Source organism: Ambystoma mexicanum, chromosome 8 (assembly GCF_040938575.1).
Source record: "Ambystoma mexicanum isolate Mex_15411 chromosome 8, UKY_AmexF1_1, whole genome shotgun sequence".
In the NCBI taxonomy this organism is placed as follows: Eukaryota; Metazoa; Chordata; class Amphibia; order Caudata; family Ambystomatidae; genus Ambystoma; species Ambystoma mexicanum.
In genome coordinates, this window is record NC_090929.1 from 828,386,115 (window position 1) to 828,410,172 (window position 24,058).

A 24,058-nucleotide genomic window follows, 5' to 3' on the forward strand; every position below is an offset into this window, starting at 1 on the left:
GGGAGATGTTATAGGTAATACGTGCACGAGTCTCCTCAGAATCTCGTGCACGTATGGTTCTTTTTCCGAGTGCCTCGACAGTTTGTCCTTGACTGTTGTAACCCCGGGGGCCTCGAATAAAGCTCTTGTGTGTTTTCACATTGTGTGCCTCTTTATTTCAGATTGCTCCAAGGTAGAGATAGCTTGTGCTCTCTAAGCATTCGAAGGGTACATTGGGGGTGACTCTTGCTGACGATCCAAACCTACCACTCTACTTGCAAACCACCCCACACTGAAGCAGAGACTGAAAATGGCTCAACTTGTTCTGGAGCCGCCTGCACTGGGTCTCACAGCATCCATAAGCCAGAACAGCCAGATTTGCACTGCCTCAAACTGAACCAACAGCATTTGCACTCAAACAAACTGGACACACTGGTGCTGCTTTTGGCATTTACTCAAACTTTGAACCACCGCTGTTTGCATCTATCAAACTGTTTCACCAGTGCATCACACCAAGCAGACTACATCATCTGTTCGGCTCGAAACACTGCCTCGCCGCTGCAGATAACTTTGAACCACTGCCTTTTCAGATATCACATCGGACCATCAGGATCACAGCTTTGAACTGCTGGACCTCGACTCAAATTTATGGTGCATTGTGCCACTCATTGACCTAAACCAGGGCTTGCAAATATTTTGAACTGACTCAACCTTCAAACTAATCCATCTGAACCTCATTGTTCAAACATTGCCTTCGGACCGCACCACGCATCTGCTTTGAATTGACTTGACACCACCTCACAACTTGAACCAGTATGATTGATTTGTTTAATTAAATGATATATTTGTATTGAAACTAGATTGGAACATTTTCTATTTTGGAGCTATTGGTATTGTTGTTTGTGTTGCTATATTCTCATATTCACACCACTTCAGATAGTATACCATTCCCTCGCCCTACATTACCATAAAAGGCAAAGTGGGTATATTTCTTAGCTGTGCCAGTTTTATCTTCAAAATTGGGATCCATGTTGGTTTGCAGAAGTGTGGGGGCTGAGTAGACAGTTTAACAGCTGCTCACCCTTGTATTCCAGCAGAGCAGAAGTGATTGAATCACAGATATTAGAAACCAAAACAAGAACATGTTTGAAGATATAAGAACCAATCAATAAAAAAGGTAAAACTATATATAGTAGATAACTGTGTGAGAAAAGGAAGTGAATAGAAAAAACACCCACCCCTATGTCCAGTACAATTTCCCATAATTCCCACAATCCAAAACAAGCACTGTCTGCATTATGCATATATCGTTTACATCAATACAAATTCAATTGACGTTGGAGGAGTGGCTGGAGACTTGCTGTTGCCCTGCTATTGGGGGTGGAGTGCTGAGACATGCCATGATGGGACAGAAGAAAAGAACTGGCTATGAGCAAAGCCCAGTTCTGGAGGAGCATCTGGAGGGTTAGCCGGTGCCCTGCTGTTGGACGAAGGGTGCTGAGACATGACGGGACAGAAGAAAAGGACCAGCTACGAGTGCAGCGGAGTGCTGAAGGAGTGACTGGAGGTTGGCTGTCACCCTGCTGTTAACTCTTGGATGTTCTGAGCGGTGGTTCTCCCAGTGACGAGTTGTGACATACAGAGACTGAGACAGATATCTTGAAGGTGAAGGTGAACAAAGAGTGGTTTTTGCAGCTGCCTTTCCTTGTGGCATGCCTGGGCAGGGAATATCATCCAACTTATCTTGTCCTACTCTCTGCGGCAATAGAGGGAATGTGAGCAGGGGTACAGAACAAACGTTATCCAAAGGACAAGCAGCCTTTTCTGACTTTGGACAGGTTATAGTTGTTCACATTTGTTCTGCCCCCTGTATTCTCCCTATCTCTCTCAACCCTTTGTCTTTATCTTCTCCCCCTCATGTTAGTCACGTGCCAGACAGATGTTAAACTACTTATGATCAACTTAACTGGCAGCACTCTCACAGAGCAGTATTCTCACATAGATCTTTGCATAGTATGTACTTCACTACGCTGCTATGGTTTCTTACTGTGGGCAGATTGCCTTTGAATCCTGGCAACATAGAGGGTTACCACCTCACTTATACAACTGTATGCACCACCAAAGTCCTGTTAAGATATTGGACGAGAACCCTACTGCTAAGGTGACAGTGGGCAGACTGCCTTGTAATGTTGGGAACTTGCAGGACCACACCTCATCTATGTAATCATGTACACCACCAACAGTCAGCAAAGGAACAAGTTTGTATCCTTTACCGCAGGGTGATTGTGGGCTGAGTGCCATGGAGGGTAGTACCAAAATTGATTGTTTCAACTGACCATATGGTAAATCTGGCCAAATTCGGCCAGTACCATTTAATCGTTTGGAAACTATCAATTTGGTTAATGACTATCAAACATGTGGACTGGGGGTTGCAGGGGTATCCCCCGCTCCTAATGTTTGGTAGGGATGGCCTTTGGGGTTAGCGGGGGTGTCCCCCACTTCTGGAGGTTTAAGGCGATGGACAGGAAGAAAAGCGGATCCTACAACGTTAGATCCGACCTGCGCAGGAGGGACGGATCCCACGCCGCAGTGTCAGAAAATGAGCGGACGCCATAAAGGTAAGTAGTAGGTGGGTGGCGGTGGATGGGGTTTTTCAGTTTGGCCAGATTTGGCCATGGCAAAATTGGCTTTGCAGCCAAATTGACCACAGTCAATTCAGCTGCGAACAATTGTGCCACAGCCAAATCGTATACATCCACTTGGAGCACTGAGGATTTGACCTGAATGGGTCTTCACTCCACTTTTTTTTAGCAGTTGCCGCACTCCCTGTCAGAAGTTATGGTAAAGTGAAACATGGCCAACTGCCAGGCAGATGCTATGAGTTGGAAAGCAAGGGTGCCTGGTCTCCAGTTTGGACTGTCTCCGGCAGAGAAGAATCCAAATCCATTGGATGCCTAGCCGAAAGAAGTTACAGGCAAACTAGACCATCAAATTCAGAAAGCTGAATGTGCCCTTGTAGCAAAAAAAATCAGCATACCACTGACATAACAGGTGAGGTTACTTCCCTACGTAAAAGCAATATTTCTCTGTGCCTGTTTGATGCCTCTGCCACGACTTTGACAACAATGCTGAGAAAGGGAGAACTGACTACTGCTAGCCTTGCAGTTCCTATACCAGGACATAAACACCTTCCCATATTGGGCACATCGGTCTCAGGCCGTATCAATCTAGCTGCAGCCATCACCTCTTCATCCTTTGGCACACACCTCTAAACCTGCTCAAGCACTGCAGATAGAAGGCAGCACAGCCTCTATTTCTTTGACTAACTCTACTAACGTTGTGTCCTCTGTGGAGGACCTAATGTTAACAATGAAATCAAAAAGCTTGGCTATTGTGAAACATGAGCTCAATGCTGAAGCAATTAATTATTTCTTGGTTAATTAATAATACTTTGGCTACCATGGATGATGTAATTAGATACCTTTTGCAGGACACTCTCACTCACACTAGCACTTTCTGTCCAGCCCACACATCCAAACTAACCAATTTACCAAAGTCTTGCCTAATTTTTTATTCTAACTCAAGTGTCTCAAGGATGCTCATACATGGTCATTGCTGTGAATCTGGTATTTGCTATGAGGAGAAGGGCAGAAAGACTGCTGAAGTACTTGTGCAGTCTAGAATGGACAAATCTACTACAGACTCCAACTCTCAAAATAATTTGGGCACTTCAGATTCAGCACCTAAACCCATGCTTAATGTATCCCCAGCAGCAATAAACCTTGCAGAAGTAATAGTGGGGGCCAAAATAGCTGCCCCCAGGGCAGTATGAGTCAACATCTATGTTGATTAACAGGGTAACTCACTGGCTAAATACCAATATAAGAAGCCCCCTAATTAACCCACAGTAAGTCCGTAGGCCAGGAGGAATTCCATGGGTTGGGAATACTACGAAAGCATTGGTTGAGGATTGCATAGTTGTTAATTTTTCAAATCCTGTATTGTAAAATCACATTGCTAGATCAAACCTAGGCAGGTATCAGGTGGAGCTTGTTCCTAGGATAGTTCTTTTTTTCTTTTTTCTATCCGATGGACTTCTATCTCCCCCAAAGTAACACATCTATTAATTTTGGGAACTTCTAATTGCACCAATAGAGGTTCCCCCCATAATCCAACTGTAAACTTAGGTTTACCTTGTAATAGACAGCAGGTGGGAGGTGGTAAAGTTACATGCCAAAGTGTAACCCCTATTTCTTAGAACCTGCCTACCATTGACAACAAGGTCACTCAGTCCACCTCCTTGCTAAATGTGGCTGTCATCCTGCTTAGGAATCAATTTGATGTACTAACTGCAATTGACGAAATTGATTGACTCACACACCATACCATCTGTGATACCCCCTTTATTGCCCCCCCAATATCCATCAACCAAGAGCATTGTTCTGTAGCTGGTTATGACATCTCACTGGTATCTTGGGACATCGCTGGGGCTATAATCAAGTGGGATAAGCCTGATATAACAAGTTACTTGATGTAATATGATGTAATCTTGTTACAGGAGACATGTAGCCTAGAAAATATACTGGTGGATGGCTATGATTTGACCCCAAAAGAACCCAGGGGGTTGACAGTTCAGTGGCATGGATATACTGAGTAAATCATCTTTGAACCATAGCAATATTCTAACTAACCTTGCAACTACGTATTTACTAGCAGCCATGCTCAAACTACCCAATGTACAAGACATGGTCATCATTGTTTTTTATAACAGTCCACACAAATCAATCACTGAAACCTGTTTATTTGGCCTCAAAATGTTTGTTTATATCCAATGTACAAATTGCCACATTGACCACCGTAGTATCATTATTGGTGGGGTCTTGAATTTAAAGATAGGGAATGGGCTGTCTTTTGATCTATTTGACCCATTTGAATACTAACTATTAGCCATACCATCTCCACTCATGTGTGATCCCTGTCTGTGTGTGAATGGATAACAACTTGTATCCTGGCTGTATCAGTGGGATCCCAGATCAATCAATGGGCGTACCCCCAGAGGTAGCCCAGGAAAGCATATGTTTGTGGGGATTCAAGGTAGCTCAACTATAGATTATTTTTGTTTTCCTGCTGCCTATTGGCAACTGATTATGGATTTGTACATTTGGGAGGATGCACAGATTGACCATCTAAACATTGCATTGAAGTTTAAATCCTCCTGCTAAGAACCCAGAAGGTTGAGTTTTTGCATTTGGAAAGAGTGATATCCTATGGGCCGACTTGAACTTTAAAATGGAACAGGACAGATAATGGTGTGTTGCATTGAAGACTAATTATAAAGAATTCAATTTTGATGAGCCCAGTTTTATCAGGAGAGTTGGAACGCACTCAGGCATTAGTGTAATTCAATGTTCTTGATATCAATATATCATCGGTATTTCAGATCTCGTGTGGAAAATCCTGCAAACAGAAACCTTTAAAGGGTACCTGGTATGATCCCGGTACCCTAGGTAGACAATGGGCCTGATTACGAGGTTGCCAGTCCGGAAACAACAGTACCAGTAAGCTTGCCGGTACTGTTGTTTCTGGACAGGCAAACTATGAGTTCTGTGAGCGGGATCCTTTCCGCCCGCCAGGTGTGACCTGGCAGGTGGAAAGGCACCCACTCGCAGACCTTGACGGATGCAACGGCACTGTTGCACACGGTGCCGGTGCATCCATCCTCCCCATTCCCATCGAGTCCAATGGAACTCGAATGAGAATGGGGATTTTCTTTTTCTCCAGTGCCTGGAAGTAGGGACAGCCGGGGCAGTAATGCCCTGCTAAATCCCCATTGCTGGGTGCCAGAAAAAAATTACTCCGGCAGCAGTCGTGCCATTTTTACCAGCACGGCTACGGTCGGACTCATAATGAGGTCCAAAGAGTATAAACAAAACGATGGACCGAGAGCAGGAGGATGGCAGACAATGATTGAACAGATTTCAAAATGATATATATTTATTTCCAAAATTCCATATTGGTAACCACACAGATGAATTAAAATAATTATCAAAATTGTCCAATGTTACTCACACTCCATTTGATCCCTTCAAGCAAGCTTACTCATTCATACATGCAATCATAAACAATATTCAATGTACATTTCAAAACTTGCCCATGTCAAAACTTATAACATGTCTGGCCCCTTAACACATCTTCACAAAGTTCCCATACACCCCAGATATGTACTGGTGCGTCTTTCTATTATGCAACAAATGTTGTCAAATGTTGTCCAAACTCCCGCAAAGACAGAGAGACTGAGATGTTTAATAAAGACTGCACTAGGGCCAACCATTTCCTTACAAATCTAATTGGAAATTCTTTAACATCAAGAATGTATATCTCTGTAGCCAGAGCCAAATATACATTTGCTCTCCAATTCCGCAAAAAAAGAATTGGAACATAAGGCATGGGATGAGTTAGTGGAAGCAGTGGAAGTTCCAAACTCCCAGAATTTCTGGGATTCATTCATGTTTTGCCTATTCTACAGAATCATACCCAGCAACCCTAGCTCAGGTGTGCCAAGCAATGATTGGGAAGAACATTATTCCTTGTATAACTCTGGCACTGTTTCAGTACGGTCTGAGGAAATAGTACTGAGGGGTCTTCAAACCATCCGACATCAGAATGTGTACCTGTATCCCAGAATTAAAGCTTGCCATTTTTAAACAAAAGTTCTCTCACTGCCCGGCACCAGGCGATATCCCTGTATCCCTGTTCTGGACCAAAATCGAACTATGGGTGCCAGTTCTCACTATTGGCTTTAACGCAATTGTTGCATGTGAGCTTCTTCCAACCTCTTGACGTTCTGCAATAATTGATCTAATTTTTAACACAAAGGAGGCCGGCCGATCCTGGGTTCTTATAGACCTTTATCCCTGTGAGTCTCACTGTGCAAAATGTGTGGGCATATTCTATTGGGCAGATTACAAGACTGGGTATCGCATAAGCAAATCCTGTCCAAAGTTCAACTTAGATTCCGACCCGGAATGGATACAAGAGCAAGCCTTGAATCAATACACCATTGCAGCTTGTTCTCTTTATCAAATGTGTGAGGCAATATAATTCGAGTTTATGGACCTGAACACAGTCTTTGATAAGTTAAACTGGGCAAGTTATGAGACAGCTCAGGTCCATGGACTGTCCATCAAAACTGGTAAGGTTATTAATAAATTTCAATCACAGCACTAGGGCCTTTATGAGGACTGGTAACCAAGGAAGCTGCACTGACTATTTTCTAGTCAACTCAGGCATACAACAGGCAACGTCCTGGCCCCTCTTCTTTGTGCCAAATATGCGAGACTGGGTGGTTGTTAGGTTGTTCTTGGCAGCGGCTTGCAATTGTTATGATTGTTTGGTACTCTTATTTACTTCTCATTAGTTTGGAGTGCTGCTTACCAAAGGAAAGGCTCACAACCTGGGCCTTATTCAACAGCATTTGAACAAGTTCCCTTGTTAGAAGAGCAACTCCCAGAAAATCCATGTGATGCATGTTTTTGACTGTACAAATATTTATACATGTCCTTGAGACATATATAAAATACCTGAACAGTCAAAAACACGCATCACATAGATTATCCTTGGGAGTTGCGCTTCTAAGAAGGGAACTTGTTCAAATACCAAATACATAAATGGGCTACATGAAACCCTAGTCAATTTAAAGGCAGATGCCCCGAGTCTTGGGAACTATAGTCTCCTGACGCTTGCGTATGCTGATGATATGGTACTTATCGCAAGAACACTTGGATCTCTTGAAGTGCCTTATCACGGCATGCACTACCTTCATGAATAAACTTGACCTTCATGTCAATCTGCAGTAATGGTATGCATGCCTGACAAGCGACGTGTTTGGATGGCAACATTGTATAGTAATAACACAAAAGTCGCATGAGTAACGGAATTTGACTACCTTGGAATATGTTTTACAACTAGCCTCCAAGGTGGTCAACATCATTTCAAACAAACTATAACATTTAAACAAGCAATGGGTGACATTGGACGGAATTTTGAAAGTCTACGATTGTAAAGTGATCACAAAGGTTGGGTGCCTCATTATAGGGCTTCACTGAACCAGCTGATTTACAAGTGGCAGAACATTATTACATCAAAGAAATCTGTCCCCCGATCGGCCCCAAATTTTGCGAGCCACTAGGAAGTAGGCCCTGGTTTCTTGACTGATGATCTCATCATCCAGCCTGTTTTTTTTACTGTCTGTGCATTTGGACGAATCCTAAGGTTATTCTTACTCAATCTATTATCCTGGAAATGCCGACCAAAAGATGGGCAGAATTCATCCCATTGTTAATTCATTTGAAAACAAATTTGGGGAAAATCGGCTGTTTGAGCTACCTACTGGCAACGGGCAATTTCATCCGGCTTGTAGATCTCCAAGTGAGGGCTACGATCGTGGCTTTTACTCATGAGAGGTGAGTAACCAATGAATCGGCTATTCTTTGTAACAAGCGGCATGATTGGTATGCAAGGCTATTTAGTGTGGGCGAATAACCCGTCTGAAAGGCATGCGATAACAAGAGCAAGATTCAATGCCACCAAAGTCGATCATGGTGTTGTTGAAAGCAAACTCTTCTGAGAAGCACTGCCCTTTGTGCTTAGCGACAGAAGAGAACGTGATTAACGTAGTGCTATTTTGCTGGGCACATAACAATATATACATGCAAAAACTTTGAAGATCCTCCTCAGATAACTTTTATTCACCCAGTGCCATCCAGCACCACTCTTTACTTTCCACAGAGTTGCCACGGATGGCATGGAGCGTACTGCAATACATGAGGCAGGCACTGCAAAGAAAAAATATCATATTAACCCCATAAACATTGCAGGAATCTGGGGCAACTATTTCTGCATTACACGTTTTCCATGGCTATTTTGAAATCCTGAGCATCACATTTGTTATATTTTGTTTTGCCCATTGTATACATACAAATGACTACACTGGCATGGAGGATGGAGGTGTGGAACTTGGGGATTTTCTATGTCATGTTTGTGTCCATGTATAATTGTACATAATGCAAAGATGAATGTGTTTTATTGATTTTCTGATATTATGAACAATGTATTTATAGATGCTATTATTGTATTTATTGTAGGTTTTATGGCTTAATGCTGAATAAAGTTCATTAGGATTGAAATTCAGCTCCTACGAAAGAACCCATTAAACATTAACAAAATAAGTCTAAAATGTTCAGATACCAGGGGCGGGTCAGTAGAGCATGACCCTGTCATGGCAGATATCTGTGGCTCGGTCCTCGACTGATTTCGGCCCTTTCTCTCTGATTGCTCTCAATCACTTTCTCTTTCTCCATTCATCTCATCTCCTAGACCCCTTCCTGTGGCATTCCCAAGGTTTGGGTATTTCCCCTCTTCTCTTTAATGTCTATATTCAGCGTCTTGCTAAACTGATTCACTCTTTTGGGTTTCAGTGTTACTCCTATGTGAATGACACTCAAATCTTGGTGCAGCTTGATCTTTCTCTTCCTGCTACTGCTGAGCGGCGTTGTTCCTGTCTGTCAGCTGTCCATCCTTGAATGGGCAACAACTGGCTTGACCTCAATGGCGATAAAACAGAGGTCCTTATCATTGGTTCCCCTCCTGAGTAATTGCTTTGGTTGTAAGCCTTCTGGCATAGCAAGCCTCAATGTTTGCCCTCACACTCTGGTCAGGGCAAGAGCCTGGGCATCCAGCTTACCTCCTCGCTGTATATGCAGGCCCAGGTTAGTGCAGTGTGCCAGTCTGTTAACTTTAAACTGCCAATTCTGCTCAAAGTTCTGCCTTTTCTTCCCCCTCTACTCTGTCCTTTGGTGGTATCTTCTCCAAATTCTGCAGCCAGGCTTGCCAGTGGTGCTGCCCGCTACTCTTCTGCATCGCCTATTCTGAATGCCTTGCACAGGTTGCCCATGGCCAAACGGGACAAGTTCAAGGTGCTCTGTATCTTCCACTGGGATTTTTACAAAACTACTGCAGAGTATCTCCAAGTTAAGTTCTACTAGTATTTCCTGTTCCGTCCTCTGCGTTCTTTCACTGTTTTGTGTATTGTTGTTCCTCGCTTCAAGTATTCTCAGGTAGCCGGTCGCTCTTTCACATGCTGTCCAGTTATGGAATTTCGCCCTGCTGCCTCTTCATGACATCTCTGACCATCTGTCCTTTCGATGTTCCCTGAAGAATTATTTTTTTCAGTTTGAGCCTGCCTGTGCCTAGCAAGTCTGCATGTCTCCTCTATAGCTTTACCTCCTTAGGTCCATGACACCCTTGCTGTTTTAGCACACGCTGTAGATGTGGGAACAAAAATAATTACATTGTCCAAGGAGAGAGATTGAATTATTGGTCCGAGACATCACAAATAACGGAACGGAGGATAGCACAGGGGCAGCATGCTGGTCTTGCAACAAGACCACGCAGAGCAACAGAGGTTCGAATCCCAGATCAGTGCTTAAAACTGGCCTCAGTTACAGTATTAGGTGCGTTATAAAAAACAATACAATAAATCAAGAAAAATAAATAAACATGATTGAAGTGCAATGATTTGGCATATAACCAAGGTGAGAATTGCCATGAATCCCCTATTATGGAGGGTCATGCCTTGTAATCCTGCCTTCCAAGACCCAATATCAAGAAAGGTTGGTCATTTAGGATTGGGAATCCCAGGATAAATGTAATGTACCCATCACTTCTATCCAATAACCTGTCAGTTTTTGGCATGCTACCAGATGCTCCCCTCAGACTACAGTTCCTCCAGAATCAGCAGAGTACATCTGTTGGAAGGTGTCATGTGCCATCTACAGTTGGGTTTAAGCCATGGCTCCCTGTGAGAAGTCGAGTGACAAAAACCTTGTAAGCCTACTCAGAGTTGTGTCCATCTTAATTTGGATGTTTCTTTATTCAGTTCTTTTAACAGCCTTTAAAAAGGGGTAATAAGATGCAATGTTTTCAGAGGTAACAACAGAACAGGTATACAGTGGGGGTCGGGTACCGAGGGGCACAGAGGAGGGGTACAGCTGTACCAGGTGGCCGTGGAGAGGGGCAGACAAAGTCTAGCTGGTCAGGGCGTGCAGGGGGCATCATGATGGCCTGGGGTTTGAGGAGGACAGACTCCTTGAAGAGGTGGGTCTTGAAATCTTTTCTGAATTGTAGGAGCGTGGGGGCAAGTATGATGCTGATGGGGAGGAGGTAACATAGTATTGGGGCATAGGCAGAGAAGGCTTTTTTTCTGGTCCTTTCCTATTTGCAGCAGTGGATTTCAAGTCTGCAGGTGTCCTGCCTTCTGGTGGTGTGCGGTACACCAGAGATTGTGAGTTTCTCTGCGAGGTAGCTGGGTGACTTGAGGGTGACTGCCTTATATATGATGCAGCAGGACTTGAAAGCAATTTGTGCGTGCAGTGGAAGCAAGTGAAGGTCAATGAGGGCCGGGGTGATGTGCTCGTATCTGCGTAGAGACTTGATGCAGCATGCAGCCGCATGTAGGACACTTCTCAGGGGCACAATGTAGGATGACAGGAGGCCTTCGAGGAGTGCATTGCCCCCATCAAGGTGCCCAAAGGGAGGAAGGGCTTGCATTTAAGCAGGAGGGAGAGCTGATCGCAAGCTGTCTGAGTTTTCATAGCTTTGAGTGTCTTGAAGGAGAGGTGTTTGTCGATGTGGAATCCGAGGGACTTGCCGCAGGAGGTGAGCTACAATTTGAAGCCCTCAGAGTTCATGGTTTATAGCAAGGCCAGTATGTCTGTGTGTCCATTGTTTCGGTGATCAGTAAAATTCTGTCTTGGAGAGGTTGAGCTTCAAGTATGCATTGGACATCCACCACTGAATCAGCGAGAGCCAGGTTTTGCGACTATGGATGTCCTTGATGGAGTCGATCTTGAGGTATAGCTGTGTGTCATCTGCATATTCGTGGATGTGAGTGTTGTACATGGCTAGGAGGTCTCCCAGTAGCTCAATGTATAGATTGAAGATCACTGGGAAGAGGATGGAACCCTGCGGGACTCCACAGATGATGGGTAGCATTGGGGATCGAGAGAAGTCCATCTCAGAAAACTGTTGGCGTGGTTGGACTTGAACCACTGCAGGACAATGTTCATGATCCCCATGTGACGATATAGGGACTCCGTAAGTGTCTGGTGATCTAATGTGTCTGAACCCGAATTGGTAGGTTTGGAGGGGATTGTTGATGTCGATGTGTAGCTGCAGTTGCATAGCTACTGCTTTCTCAAAAATCTTACCTAGAAAGGGAAGATGGGTGATGGGGCGATATTACCTAGGCTGGTGGGATCCATAGTGGGTTTATTTCCTAGAGGGAGGTTTTGACCTGTGTTTAGGGTCAATGTGAAGGTGCCTTGAGTTAGGGAGCTGTTGGTGATCTCCAGGTAGGTAAAGAGAGATTCTGCAGGGAGGGTCTCGAAGATTGATGCTGGGAGGAGGTTGTCTGTTTTATATGTGGCTTTGAGGGAGACCAGAGTTTCTACCAGGTCCTTTGTAGAGGGTGTCTTGAATGTTGTCCATGGTGTGGAGATTTCACGAGGAGGGATTTGAGATGGGTTTGAGGATGAAAAGCTGGTGTTTATGTGCAACATTCTTCTATTTAAACAAAAGGCTTTAAGGCTTCATGAGAACTCAAGATGTTGAAATCACAGAAATACAGATTCATGCAGAACTTAGGCAGTAGCCGGCAACCAGACCCACGGTTATTGTGAACCAAGGGAGGGTCATAACTTTGCAGAGAAGGCAGGAGATAGCAATTCCCAGAACACCGAAGTATACTCCCAGATTAATTAAAGTTGAGATGAGCACAACTGACTATTGTTAGCCAGGTGCACAAAAACTATAAGCCCTGAAAAGTCCATGCAGAATAACTCAATGGTGTCCCAAGTAGTAAAAGAAACCATAAGACTTTCATAAATATTAGCTAAAATCCTAATAAGTGCAGGGTAATATAATTCCAACCATGGTCCCTTCAAACATGAATTAATAGACACTTTCTATCCATTAGAAACCAACAACGATAGGACACCTGCTGTACTCCATATACATACACCTAGACATGAGACATCATACAAGGCCAAGTAGAAAGAAATCACACTGGCTCATGGCATAGGAAAAATGGAAGAAACTATTCTAATTGAATGGAAATCCAACCTGTTGACCTCTCTTCCCCTACTCCTGTCCGGCTCATGTCTTGATGACCTGTAAATTGTTCAAGATTGTTTAGCAGAACACCAACCAATTAGAATATCCTTTGTTGGGCTGCCTAGAAAATTATATGCCAACCGCTAATAGGGTGTAATGATGTAATTTATTTTTTATCAATTTAGAGGTGGTCCCCGGTGGAGCCATCAGATTTTCATAACCCAGTGAAATGTTTTACACTTATAAAATCTATACATAGCCAATCCCCTTAAGCAATCCCTAGTCCCCATAGGTTTCTTACCAAGAGGTTATGTTGTGATGCAGGAATGATGAGTGTTGAGTATTGAATCCATTGATTGTATGGAATTATTTGAGAGCTCCATGATTGTGATGGTTGTATGCTGTCCCTGCTTTTTTTTCGGATTACCATAAAGCCCAGTTTTGCCTTGCACCCTGAACACTTCCCTTATTTAGTCTGGTTTTGACTGACTTAACAGATGGTATCAGAGGTGATGGTTTGCTAGGTGTCATCTGAGAGTTGAGGGATCTCTGCCACGTCCATGAAGACTGCGGTGGCCACCTGTGGAGGATGGGATTGCACATAACACAGAGGCCGACAGGAGTTCCCTTTGGAGAAAGTCCTGGCCCGTCACCTCAGGCCACCCTGTGGGGTGTGAAAGGTTGTGATGGTGACAGGTAAGACCTGACGCCGAAGACCTTCAACAGATCCACAGATGTAAGTATGACATTGTCCTGGCAAAACAAGGGGAAGAGGATTGTTTGTATTTTGCGAGAATGTGATGAAATGAAGAGATAAATGATAAAGAGATAAGTTATGGCAAGGGTCAGGAAAGAGCGCGTGATAAGCCTCGTCACAAACAATAATTAAAGAGGCAAATACCTCACCAGGAGGTGGCAAGATGGGCATAGTGTTTTTATTTGTGTAGTTATTGCTGGCACCAGCCTTATGTTGTGAGATAATTCAGGCTTTGTAGAAGTGGATTTTTGTGTTTATTGTGGAAGACGTAACGTGGTGGTGTGGACCAAGGAGTGTAGTCAAGTGTTTGGAGCAGCCAGCTGGGGATGCTCAGCGCATGAGGGACAGTTATGGTGTCACTAAGCAGGATTGTAAGGAACAGCAAGGTGAGACTGTTTTGAGCATGAATGGCCTAATTATGGTGCCACTCTGAAGGACTGTGTAACACAGGAGGCGTGTTCCTAGATAGAGCAAGGAGTAGTAATTGGAGAAGAAGTATTATTGGGGGAAAGTGTGAAAGGGAGGTAAAAGAGGGTGAGTGAGAATCAAAATAAAGATTGCTAAGTATTGGTAAGTTATAGTGTGAAGTATCATTATGGAGATACTCCATTCATTCACCTGTGCAAAGCATTAATCTGGTATAAGGACAAAATCTTTAAATACCACACACAGTGGGTTCAGGACACGCCAGGTAAAATGTTTATGCACTGGCCAAATGAAGGCACTCGCAAAAAGGTAGCACTGCAACACATATGCACCTTTTTGCATCCCATGTATAAGGGAAAACAGTTACAAAATAGACTATCCATTCTGGAACTATGAAAAATGTATGGGGAGGAGGTAGAGGAGTCACCTGTGAAGGAATGGATGCTTAATTATCATCTCATAGTGGTATAGCACACACTGCTCCTCCTCCTCCACTGCAGAGCAGCAATCTATCTGTGTAAGCAGAGAGATTATACCCATTACGAGCACTAAAAACAGCAGCAGGGTATACCAACCTGACATATTCGCAATACACTAGCAAACATATTATAAGTAGAGAAAATATAGGTAAAAAACGTCTAGTGTCCATGCATTTGCAATATGACAAGCACCGCAACTTACAAGCAAAACTGACAGAGGCCGAGGAGGAGGTTCAGAGAGAAAGAGAGGCAGGCAGGGTAACAGGAAAGAGAGAGCGTTTATACCAAAATAATGGACAGTAGGACAGATAATGCTCAAACGAAATGGAAAAGGCGACGACGATTTTAAAGAACAAAAATGGAAGTTAGAGAAAGACAGAAGCAAGAAGAAGAGAAAAGGGCACAGGAAGAGAGAGAAAGAGAGTTGAAAAGAAAGGAGGAAGAGATAGAAAGATGGAATTAAGAAGAAAGGGAGAGGTGAAAGAAGCAGAAGGCAGAAAGAGAAAGAGTGAATAGGCAAGAACAAGAAAGGAAAATTGTGAAGCGAAGAAGTGAAAAGATGGAAGGAGAAAGGAAATAAGAGGAAGACAGGGAAAGGGAGAGACAACAAGATGCAGAAAGAAGTAGGGAAAGGCAACACAAAGAGGTTGATGATATTATTATGGGGCATACACTCCCATACAGAAAAAGACATGGGAAGCAGGAACAGAGAGAAAGAGAGAGGAGCCTAGAGAGGCGCCACAAGGAAGTTGATGAGATTCGTAAAAAGTATAATCTTCCAGATGAAGAGGAGGAAGGCGCTATATGAAGGAGGATTGGCAATCTGTACAGGAGCATGAGGGATGGCACCAGCAGCATAAAGGGGAGTAGAGGAGGGTCTCCACAAGAGAGAGGAAGCAATATATTGGAGGATGTGATGAGTTGAACATATAGGACGAGATCCCTTGGAAGACTAGAATTTGACGATAGAGAGGATGACGGCTGGTGATGGTATTGAAGATGTTATGCTAGAAGAGGAAGACCATGGAGAGGAGGGGGCCACACAGGTCCCTGCTACTAGCATGGGGATAGGGAAAGAGATAGCATGGTTAAATTTGGAAGAACCAGTGAGGAGGCCAAAGCCCATTGAATATCCCAGATGCCCAAAGGTGCGATCAAATAGTTTAGAGAAGAGAACACTGTACATGAATAGAATGAGGAATTTACCCAGACGAAAGAGAGTTACTATGACTGAAGCAGTGACAAAGACAAAGGGTGTGGCTGCACTCGGACAGGGTGGAGGACTCACACAATTCCCCTTATTGACGAAAGGGGCAGGACTGCCACAGTATATGACGTGGCCACAGATGAACAAAACTAATTTAATTTCCAAATTGCATTTACTCACATCAGGGGCAGGCAAATGGATGAATTAGAGAGAATGACAGCTGGGATGACCTTACCAGTAGGTGACATAGAGAGCCTGCTTGCTGCAATATTAGGGGAACAATCGGATGACGTATGGAAATAAGCTGGATATCCCGAGGTGACAGCACTAAATACTAACCATGACAGGACACTTTTTAATAATTGTTGAGCTGAAGTTTGGAGAGCACTTAGGGTACAGTATCCTGTCTCGTCAGACGTGAACGCCATTATGATTCGCAAAATGAGAGCAGACATTCAAGAGAAATGGCACTTAGAAATTAGAGAACCATGGGGCAAAAACTGAACTATTTTTTTATCACATTTTATTTCAGGGATTTCCAGAGGATGTTCAAAGACATTTGAGAAAGATTGTGAGAATGGAAGCGGAGCCATGGGTACAGATTCAGTTGACTATTGTTAACCATTGTTGGCTAAAAAGAAAGACATGAAGAAAGTTAAGGACAGGAACATTGAGGGAGCAACGGTAGCTCAGAAAGAATTGTCGAAGTTGTCATTGGAAGGGGTGGTAATAACAAGTGGGTGAGAAAGTTATAACACACAAGGGACACAGCAGGTACAGCCAGCAGTGAACAGAAATTTTGCAGGATAGTATAATTATGAGAGTGAGAGTCATATACACGCAGAGGCAGAGGGTTTGGATTCAAGCTCCCCAAGGAGGATGGTTTAATTGGGGATAACCCCGATTTGGAGGACCTCCTTAGCAGCGTTGGACATGTCGGAAGACGGGGCACATTTCATGGGTATTCCGAAGTAGGGGAGGGATGCAAGAGAACTGGCAGGCAGCAGATTCAAGAGGGGGGATGACATACCCCCACCATATAGCGCAGTGCCACCCAAATATTATGCCCAAGATCACACGCAGTATCAGGTGCAAACACCACAAATACCAGAGATGCAACAAAAGATGCCACCACAAACACAGCCAGCATTGATGTACACACAGCAAGCCCAAATGCAGATACAGTAAGCACCAGTACAGATGCAGGCACCATCACAGCAGAACACAGTGACATACTGGAATTCAAACATTTTGCCACATGCACCTACACCTAGGATAGTGGGTATGACATTAGTGGGAGGGAATCCTTTCACTGACACAGGACTGGACATATGTCTGCAATAGGACAGACTACAGAAAGACGTGACGTGTTCCATCCTATCAATTAAACGAGACCCACCAGAGGAACCAAGGGTTGGAGTGACCATAGGTGACAAAACATTTTCCTTCCCAATAGATATGGGGGCAACTCAATCCTGTGTTAGCGAATTTGAAGTTGCCAATGTCAAGCATTGCCATGAATGCACAAAGAATTTTTGGGGTGACAGTCATGGTCCCTTTTACTGACAAATCGCCCATTACCATAGGAGAACACAACATGTCTATGCCATTATTCTATTCCGGCAAGAAACCAGTTAACATATTGGGGAGCGACTTGATGAGTAAATTAAACATGACGATATCAGGGAAAAATATGTTCTACACTAGGAATGCATTTTATAGCCAGGAAGCATGAAGAGGAATGCCACCAAACCTAGATGTATTCCTTACGGGGTACACATATTGAAAGCATGGCTTCCAAGAATACAGGACAGACTATTATGGTTACTCACAGAATATCTGTTCTGCCCAGAAGTACCCACAGACGTGGTGGAAGGGCACATAATTACAGTTGCGTTAGAAACAGCAATAGTGAAGGAAGACAGAGTCATTTTGCACAGAGTGATGGTGAGGGGGTAAACTGGAGAACAGTGATCGCTCTTGATGAATGACATAGGATTAGTGACTTAACAGATGAAAGCTTATTTACAGATTGACGGCTCAGATGGCAAAGTGATGTTTAAATTGAGAAAAGGGAGATACCTCAGAAAATGTTACTAGTGAAGAAAGTACAACCCTTTCTCCAGGAAGATTTGGCACACTTACCAAGCACTTTGGGGACAAGTAGTCCTATGATGTATGTCTACTGAAACTGGTGGGGAAGTTATTTTACCAAGAGTAAGATAATATCCCATGTCAAAGGAAGCTAGTGAGGGTATCTATGAAAATATTGCCACCTTGATGCGACAAGGGAGACTAGTGCCTTCAGAATCCCCAATGCGAAATGGCTGTGTACCCGATCAAAAAGGCACCAGGGATCATGGAGATTTATCTGAGACTTACGCCTTCTGAATAGTATTGTTGAGGCAGAATTACCATTGGTTCTGAATCCAGATACAATATTAAATAACATCCCATCCAAAGCTAAATATTTTACAGTGGTTGATTTAGAGATTGCTTTCTTTTCAAGCCCTTTGCATGAAGAGGTGGAGTATGTGACCTTGTTTGTTAACCACAGAATTAAATTGAAACTTACTTGGTTACCCGAGGGGTGCTGCAAAACACCCTTAGTCTTTAATGAAGTGTTGCAGATGGACTAAGGGAATGTATAGCTTGACATTTAGCCAATTCATGGAATAAATCTGCACCAAGATGTGTGGAGCAAGCTGGCGCAAGCGTGAAAACTATAGCGCACGCGCACGCATGCGATTCATTGAAGGCCCTGCGTGTGTGTTTCCGGGATGTGCCCAAATCTGGGCGTGGCGCACACGGGTGACACATGTCACTGCAAAATCCCAAACATCGTGCGCGACATGCACAGCGAAAATGCACAACGTGTAGGGCATACATCAAAAAGGGGGCGGAACACGCTAAATGAGGAACAACGCCTGAAAATGAGGGTGTAACTGGGGAGGAACTGCTGGGAAATACACGGAACGTCCACACGCACGTGAACAACGCGTATTCATGGAATCGAATAGGGAAAACCTGTGCACGCCAAAAGACACGCACAGGCGTAAACACGTCCGCCACATGAAGGCAGGCGGAAGCGTCCCTGCGCAGTATAAAAGTGCACGCAAACAACAAACACTTATATATACAGCTACGATGAATGTCCCATTTCTCGCATCACTGATCATGGGACACCGCCGGAGGAGGAGAATAGACAGGCCCCGCATTCTTTTGCCCAGGACCAGCCTTTTTGAGATGCCTGATGACCAGGTCTATGGCAGGTATAGATTTCCACCTCATATCATCCTAGAGCTGGTCACTGAGTGGGAGGATGAGCTCACATCACCCACCTTGTGCTCCCAAGCATTGAGCCCCTTGGAAAAGGTGCTCAATGTCCTGCATTTTTTGGCCACTGGGTAATTTCAGCGGATAACTGCCATAGTTGGGGGTGTCTCACAGCCAACGCAGTCACGTTGCCTACACCAGGTGTTGGCAATCATGACTGCGTGCCCCTCAGTCTGCAGGCACATAGACATGCCCAGAACACCTGCAGAAAGGCAGGCCATGGTCCAGGACTTTTACAGGGGTGGCACACTTCCTCAAAGTGCTTGGTGCCATAGATTGCACCCATGTAGCCCTACCTCCACCTAGGGCCACTGAGAACATCTACCACAACCGCAAGCACTGCCATTCCATAGATGTACAGGTCGTATGCAATGCCCATGGAATCATCACCTCTGTCTATACAAACTATCCTGGGTCTACCCATGACAGTTTCATATACAGAATGTCCACCCTGAGGGGGGACCTGGAAGCTGGGAAGCATGGCGACACATGTCTCATTGGTGAGTACAAATGTCTGTGCACATGCATGTCACACAGACAAATACACAAACCCAACTAATGACAACCATCCTCACCTCCCCAGGAGACAGTACCTATCCTCTGAGCAACCACATGATGATGCCAATACGGAACACCACCACACCACCCCAGGTAAGATACAATGCTGCCCATATTGCAACCAGGGGCATAGTGGAGCACACATTCGGAGTGCTCAAGTCACGCTTCCGCTCCCTTGACTGCTGTGGCGGGCAGCTACTATATGCACCCCCAGGAGTGTGCAGGATCATTGTGGCAGCATGTGTCCTGCACAATACTGCAACATGGCGGGGTGTACCGGTGGACACGGTGGTGCCCCCACATCCCCAACCCAGGCACAGCCGCTGCTCATGGGAGGGGAAAGGGCACGTGGCTAGGCAGCCCGGATCCAGCTTGTGGCCACATTTTTCACCTAAACTCCCACCCCTGCTGAGTGCACACAGGCCTGGCACACACCAGGTGACAATCGATGATGATAAAGAGACAGTCAACTGTCACAACCTTACCACCCTGAGAATGTTGCCATGGAAGTGCTACATTGTGTGCATCCCTAGCTACTTAAACATAGCCAATCCTGTGTGACCAAAAGGAACACATGCAAGGTACATATCACACCACCCCCCTGCAAAACAGGCCATAAACATCACTGGTATGTCACCCAAACCCTCCCAACCCACATCACTCTTGTCGGCCACACCATGACATGGCATGAAACAGCAAAAGAGCAAAACAAAAGCACAACACATGAGCAATTAGATACGAAGTGACACGTGATAAATGGAAAGAGGCCTGAGACAATCACACCTGACGTGGAATCAGATTAAATGACTGACCAACAACCTCCCACACATACAAAGTCATACACAAATGCATGCAACCAGCGGTACCATCAACAAAAGGCAGAATGCCTTTTGGCATGCACATTGGCCAATCCAATTACCCTAATCCCAAACCTGTGTGCTGTGTGTGTCTCCTGCAATACACCGCTCAGCACTGTGAGCAGCCATTGTGTTGGGGATACACCTTGAGCATCATATAAAAAGGACAAGCAACAAAAATAACCCAGTGATGCATGTTCATGATCCCCAAATGGTAAGTGATCATGCGCTGCACGGACACAGCATGCCAGAGAAGGCAATATGTGTGTACGTGTGGGCATGGAAGGGTGGTTGTATGTGTGGTGGAGCATTGTGTAAGTGTGTGTGTCAGTGGGGACATTCACTCAATACATGCATTTATTTATTTATTTATTTATTTATTCATTTATTTTTTATAAGTCTCCGCAGCTCGCAAGCATCAGGGCGTGACAAAAACACGAAGACTGAAGAAATCACGGGACTACATAAAACAGAGAAGAGATGGACTCAAAATGAGTCCGGAGCTGAATATTTGACAGATTACCGAAAGCGTAATGTTTTCAGCTGCTTTCTGAAGGAAAGTAAATTACTTTCCAGCCTAAGATTGCCGGGAAGCTCATTCCAGAGAGCAATGGCTTTGGTGGGAAAAGCCCTCCCAAGGCCAGTGGCCTTTACTCTGGCATGTCCGGACTTGAGTAGCCCTTGTTTAGCTGATTTTAAACATTGGCTTGGTTCATACCATTTGAATTCCTTTTGAAAATATGATGGGGCCCTGCCGTATAGAGAGCAGTGGACCAATGTCAAGGATTTGAATTGAATGCACTCCTCTATGGCGAGCCAGTGAAGGCCAATTCTGTCTTGGGTTATATGGTCGCGCTTGGGTTTCCCAGTGATGGATCTAACTGCATTGTTTTGGATTATTTGGCATTGTTTAATGCATGTGAAATGAAGTGGCCCTCAGTGTCCTGTACACATCACATGTGAACATTGCCCATGTGGACACCCAGTATGTCAAACCACAACAATCCCCTGATACTTGGAAAGTAAACCCAACACAGGAACAGCCATTGACCAGCAGAACACATCATGTACAAAGTAACCCACAATGAAAATGTCAGAGATTGCCCAATCACATTAGCCCAAGTGTACTGTCCGACAACAAAAGGCCCTCCCTCATTTACTCATCACCATGACCTTCAGATGAACTGTGTCTGGGGTCCATCGGCTTCTTCCTTCTAGTCTACCTGGCTTCAGAATCCCTCTTCCCCTTGGTTTCCTTGTTCTTCATTTTGTCTAAATGGGGTCCAGCCCCCTCAGAGGCCACCTTGACTGGTAAAAATACCAAATTGCAGAGAACTCCAAGGAGACAAACCCCCAAACCAGGGCTAAAGCCTCAAGGCACCAAAAAACCCTGGAAGAGGCTCCAGTAGATGACTTGAAGTCGCAGAATATGGCCAAGCACATGTCCAAGCAGAATGATAGAATAATTACCAAGGTAGCACAGTAGAACAATGGTTCAACAGGATGGGTAGCAGTTTGAGTACACAATAATCAATGAGGATGCCACAACTGATGGGTAGTGTCACAGCTCCGGTCTCCAGGCGCAGCAGTGGCACGAACCAACAACCCCCTGTGCGGTCTGGGTGCCTGCAAGATAAAACTTACAAAAGCCTTCGAGACCCCGGCGGGGAAAGAGGGTTAGGGATTCATTGGTAGGTATCGATATTTAGGATAACCGGAAAGAGGGTCAGGAGAGGGGAGGTGTATGGGCAAGGGAAAGTAGGGAAACACAAAATACAACAATTGACAATTACACACACAAAATCAGGGAAACCATGTTCCTCATGCACATTGTACAAACTGGCTCAAAGGCGAGCCAAATAGAGTCTTATCTCTGGGATGAGTGCTGGCCTCCAACCTGCGCACTCTCAGGTCCGGTATCAGGAGCAGTTCAATGCTGCAAAAAGAGCATGAATTACTATTCTGTGGGTGTTGCCTCACACACACATAACACCATTCATGCCTCGAATTTAGTGACTCCTCCCCAAACAAGCACTCTTCTCTGATGCTTCGTTCATATAATTTAGCTTGCCCCCGTGATGGTTTACACACTGTTCATGCGGTAAGGTAGCCGCACGTGGCTCAGCGGTAAATGGAAGATCATGTGTTAAGAATCACACATGATAGTATGGGCCTTGGATGTGCTGCTAGCCACGTGTGGTGAGGTGCGACTTCAACGTGGGCAGGGTTTTGTAGTTCTTGGCCCGGTGTCTGCTGGAAAAGGTAGCCTGGATGCTCCGAAAGGGCATAAAAGCCTTTTATAAGGCTTGAATCTTTTCTGTGTGTGTGTTTCACTATGCTGCTTGTTACTGGGCCATGTCTGAGACCCACATCTGATCTCCTCCCACACAACCCCAGGGTCTGTATCCCGACAGGTAGAGCTGGAACTTCATTAGACAATAACCAAGGAGGCTGGCACAACTGTATGGTTGAGCTGAAACACAATCAATGCTTGATAGCCTGAATGAAGAAAGGCAGAGACAGCACAAGTCTGGAAAGGCACAGTGAAAAGGAGATAGCCAGAAAAAGCTGACAGCAAGTGAAGAGCCACAAAAGTTAAATAGCATTGTTAAAAAAAATATCACCATAAAGGCATGGATGTAATAGATGAAAGACAGGAGGAGCGACAAACCGAGGCAGTGTAATAGTACGTGGAAATAAATGCCCGAGAAACAGGCGGACAGATCTGCAACAAGGACATTAGCAGGAAGAGAAACAAGGACTAAAGGCACGAGAGTGTGAAAAAAAAGTAAAAGCACTGTAGTCCAGTAGGAAAACTGCACTGTCAGGCAGAAGCGAAGTCCAAGAGGGAAGACAGATACAACGTGCCGTCCAAACAGAACGGAGCGGATGAGTAGTATATGACATCTCAGGTGGGGACTGGACCATGAGTTGTGCCTCTTGGGTCACATACCTAATGTATCCTCCTTTGCCACAATCCCATTGGGCTGAACTCAACACGTAACAACTTGACATTGGCTCCACTCGGCCACTCCCACCGTCAGTTTGACTTTCACAGCTAAAGGGTGCAGGCTACCGTCTACAGCATGAAGTGCATCAAGCACGTATACAGGCAAGAAATTAAAATACATCAAAATCAACATCAATGAATGGACAGTTCAAAAATGTACTCACCAAAATTGATTGCAGACATGCCGTGGAGAAAACCTCCATAATACCCACCAGGGGTGTAAACACAAGTAGTACAGCAGCAGACAGGCCACAGATATGACGAAAGTCCAATGCCCTT

At 44.6% G+C, this 24,058-nt stretch overlaps 1 protein-coding gene across 4 annotated transcripts in view; it reads right to left on the reverse strand.

Moving 5' to 3' along the window:
- The window catches only part of LOC138472491 (cGMP-dependent protein kinase 2-like), a 2,724,950-nt gene that overhangs the window by 1,583,206 nt on the left and 1,117,686 nt on the right, over nucleotides 1–24,058 (reverse strand). The gene's annotated exons all lie outside the window — the stretch shown is intronic.